This window comes from Rhinolophus sinicus, chromosome X (genome assembly GCF_036562045.2).
Source record: "Rhinolophus sinicus isolate RSC01 chromosome X, ASM3656204v1, whole genome shotgun sequence".
In the NCBI taxonomy this organism is placed as follows: Eukaryota; Metazoa; Chordata; class Mammalia; order Chiroptera; family Rhinolophidae; genus Rhinolophus; species Rhinolophus sinicus.
This window is the reverse complement of record NC_133768.1, coordinates 29,748,238-29,752,955: the sequence shown is the minus strand read 5'-3', so window position 1 is coordinate 29,752,955 and position 4,718 is coordinate 29,748,238. Positions and strand designations below refer to the sequence as shown.

The window sequence follows — 4,718 nt, the reverse complement described above, 5'->3', positions numbered from 1 at the left end:
TATGCAAAGAACTCTCAAAACTCAATGAGATTTCTTCTTTATGGCTGTATAATACTCCATTGTATAAATGTACCAGTTTCTTAACCTAGTCATCTACCGATGGGCATTTCGGTTGTTTCCATGTCTTGGCTATTGTGTATAGTGCTACAATAAACATAGGGGTGCATAAATTTTTTTGAATTAGAGTTTTGGTTTTCTCTGGAGAGATACCTAGGAGTGGAATTGCTGGATCATAAGGTAGTTCCATTTTGAGATTTTTGAGATACCTCCATACTGTTTTCCATAGTGGCTGCACTAATCTGCAATCCTACCAACAGTGCACAAGGGTCCCCTTTTCTCCACATCCTCACCACCACTTGTTGTTTGTTGATTTATTGATGATAGCCATTTTGACTGGGGTGAGCTGGTATCTCATTGTGGTTTTTATTTGCATTTCTCTCATGATTAGTGAGGTTGAGCATTTTTTCATATGTCTGTTTGCCATCTGTATGTCCTTTTTTGAAAAATGTCTCTTCATGTCCTCTGCCCATTTTATAATTGAGTTGTTTGGTTTTATTTTTGGAGTTGAGTTCAGTGAGTTTTTATAAATTTGGGACATTAACCACTTATCGGATATATCATTGAGAAATAGCTTCTCCCATTTAGTAGGATCCCTTTTTGTTTTATTGATGGTTTCTACCATTTACAACAACATGGATGGACCTAGAGAACATTATGTTAAGTGAAATCAGTCAGACGGAGAAAGATATATACCATATGATCTCACTTATGTGTGGAATCTAAAGAAAAGAATAAATGAATGAACTAATCAGAAACAGTCTCAGAGACATAAAGGAAAAACTGAGGGTTGCTAGATGGGGGGTAGGGATAAGGGGGAAAGTGAGGGGATTAGACAGTACACTCAGTAACCACAAGATTGCCACGGGGTTACGAAAATCAATGTGGGGAACGTAATCAATAATGTTGTAAAGATTTTGTAGGGTATCCAATGGACACTTGTCCCATTAGGGAGACCACCTCAGGGAAGATGTAGATGCCTGATCATTGCACTGTACACCTGAAGCTGAAGCTGAACAATAATGAATGCCAACTACAATTTTATATATACATATATATAGTTACAAGAAGCAGAATACAGCATTAGGAATAGAGACAGTGGAAATGTAATGGCTGTATGCGATGTCAGAGGGGTAGTGTATGGGGGGACAGGGGTTGTCACTGTGTGAGGGATATAAATAATTAATGTCTAACTATTACATTGTTTTGTGCACCTGACACTAATAAAAAATGTTAAAAAAAAAACCTCAATGAGATATCAAGCAACACAATTTACAAATGTGCAAAAAATTGAGTAGAGTCTTCACCAAAGGAGAGATGCAAATGGACAATACGCACATAAACAGATGCTCAACACCAATAGTCACAGGGAAACGCAAATTAAAACCACAGTGAGATACCACGACACACCTGTGAGAACAGCCAAAACGAAAACGACTAACCAACCACAATGAGTGTTGGGAATATGTGCAGGAAGTGAGTACAATTCTCATACACTGCTAGAAGGAGTATTGAAAAGTACAGTCACTTTGGAAAACTTTGGTGTCATGTTTGTTTGTTTGTTTTTTAAACATTAAACACCTGTCATAAGCTCCCCACCATTCAACTCGTAGCTAAAATTTACGCAAGGGAAATGTAAGTCCGTGCCCATACAAAGATGTGTACATGTGAAATATTTGTGGCCGCTTTAGCTGTAAAAGCCTCAGACTGGTAACTTTGTTCATCCAAAGGCGAGTGGCGTGGATAAATTCCGCTGTGACCCTGCAGTGGACAGCACTCGAGCACAAAAAGGCATGCGGCCCGTCCTGGGAGACTGCGGGCTGCGCAGGGCGCGCGCCTTGACCCGCCTCCAGAAAGAATCTGGCCGCACGTGGTAGCGGTCTCCTAGCGACGGGAGAAGCTGGGACAACAAACGGCTGAAGCCGCTTGTCGCCCTGGCACCGGCGGTACCATGGAGGACAAGAAGTGGCTGTTAAGGCCTCAGCCGCGGCAACCAATGCCCCTGGGCATGAACTATAAGCCCTGGTATCAGGACAAGTTACCTTCCAAGTATTTCGCACAGCACAAGAACAAGCTTCTGAAGTTCCCCAGCTCCCTGGACGGCCGGCGGTGGGTATTTGTGAAAGAGGGGCTGGACGACTTCAGGACGGGATGTCCACCTTGCAAGAATCTCATCACTCGCGGCCCTACGGAAGGTTTTCTCCCCATTATTGCTCATAGAATTCCCAAACCTGTCCCCCAAAAGAGTCGGGTAAAGCTGCCCAACAAGGCAGACCTGTTTTCCACACTCTCACCAGCCCAGCAAGCACGGAAGGCATTCATAGAGGACATCGAAGCCAGCCTGACCAAGCATCCCTTGGCTCACTACCCGAATCTGGAGGACGTTCTGCCTGCCGACCTCCTATTAAAAGTGCTGAAAGTGCTTGATCCTCACAGGAAGCTGGAGGACACATGGGCCTATTGTCAGGGCACCAAGAAAAGAAGGAAGTCCCCCGCAAAACTCTGTGAAAGACGTCCTACCAAAGTCTACCTGGACCCTCCCAAGGAAACGCCTCTGTTACGTTCAGACAATTGGCTTCTTGGGGAAAAGGAAAACAAGAAGTCCAGCACAGAGGATATTCCCCAAAGTCCTCCTCTTCGCAAAACAATACCAAGAGAACTTACTAAATTCTGCAGATGGACTGATACTTTTGGAGACTTGGGCATTGATGAAGAGTTCATCATGAATCATGTGACATTTGACATTCGCGATGATTACAAAGTCACCTATGATACCGGCAAAATAAAGAACATAAGCCAGGTTCCTTTGGGAATAAAGTACAGCAAACAGCTGGATCAAATGAAAGAGAGAAAATTCTCCATAGAGGAAGAAAACTTGGAGAGTGAAGACCAGAAACCACCGGATCTTCATACACCCAGCCGGGTGAAGATGAGGTATGGAGCATGGTACCTGAAGCCCAAGTTGTGGACAAAGCTAATAAATGACGAACCTTTGATTGACCCCAAAATCTTACTTGAAGCTCAAGGTGCGAACCTGAAACCAGACATTATTGATGATCTTTATGGAACAATTGCCTTTAAAGATTTCATTGTAAGCAAGGGCTACAGGATGCCGGATGTGCTTGAGAAGGTGTTTATCAGGAAAGGATGGACTTATGATGCCGTTAAGACTCCACTACACCGAGTAAAGATAGTCAACTTAAACGTGGAAGATGAAGATGCACAGGGAGGCGATTAGACAGTTTTCTATTTACTACTTACCTGGCTATCTCTCTCATTCTAACATCAATCAGAATTCATGATGAGTGTCCCACTGTGTATGGACAGCCTTGATTCCACAACATCTGTAATTTAACACCTAATGCTTCTAAACATTTCTAAATAAACTTCTGCTTGGGTTCACCAATCAACTTGTTGCAATCAACTATGGCGTCCCCTTTCTTCACTGAGGTTTCTTAGTGTCTGAAGTACTGTTTTGGCCGCTTTGGGCACTCTAATATTTTTTCTTTTTTTTTAAATTAAATTTTATTGGGATGACAGTGGTTAGTAAAGTTACGTAGGTAGCAGGTGTACAATTGTGTAATACATCATCTGTATATCACATTGCGTGTTCACCACCCAGAGTCAGTTCTCCTTCCATCACCAGACATTTGATGATTTAAATATTCACAGAGACTATTCCTTCAAGTCCTGGCATCAGCTTTCAATCTCATTACCTCCATTGGTCGTGTCCGCATCTCACCAGACACTGATCCCCACAGTCAGACTCTAGACTTAGTTATTGGCGATGAAGACACCAACTTCAAATCTCAATTTCATTATGGTGGCTTCTGCCCCCTGCTTCTCACCTTGTTGACCACCCTTTTTCATATTCGCAAACCTCTAATTCTTCAATTCCAACATGATTTCCAATCCCATGACCATTACTTACCACCCTTTCAGCACGAATCATACCTTATGTTTTCAGTTCCTTTCTTTCCCAGCTTAGATTGTATTGTCCACTACTATCAGTTCTTTGAGTATAGTTTTAACTCCTCCTTTCTTTCGCACTCTTGTATTCTTCTCATAGAACCCCAACCCTGGTTAAATCTTAATCTCTGTCATTCTTGTGCCAGTGCCCCCAAAATTAAATATGGCTAGAGAAAAGTACGCATCATGCTGACCGCTTACATATATGGCATAAATCTTAGATGAGCCTCAGCACTAGCTGAATGTCCTACTCCATTTCCATCATCAGTATATTCTACCACTTTCCAAAATGACCATTTTAGTTCTGTCATCAATTACCTAACACGCTGTCTCCATTCCTCCCTCTCAAAGCGCTGCTTTTTACTCACTGATGAAATAAAAATAGGTGACTAATATGATAGTTAATGTTGGAGATGCATATCTTGCATTCCAATCCTGCTCTGGATAAAGGAAATATGTTATATATAATATTCCATTGTGTGTGTGTCAAAAAAGAAGGAAATCCTGCCATTTTTGACAACATGGATGAACCTGAAGTAATAAGCTAGACACAGAAAGACAAATAATACATGATCTCAATTATATGCAGAATATAAATAGTCAAAGTCATAGGAACACATAATAGAAGGATGGTTCCCAGGAGATGGGGGTGGGAGAAATGGAGTGATGGTCAAAGAATACAAAGTTTCAAT

At 41.9% G+C, this 4,718-nt stretch overlaps 1 pseudogene; it reads left to right on the top strand.

Annotated features, from left to right (window-relative positions):
• The first annotated feature begins 2,008 nt into the window (after nucleotides 1–2,008).
• On the top strand, nucleotides 2,009–3,295 carry LOC141569571 (protein FAM47E pseudogene; annotated as a pseudogene).
• Nucleotides 3,296–4,718: the final 1,423 nt, after the last annotated feature.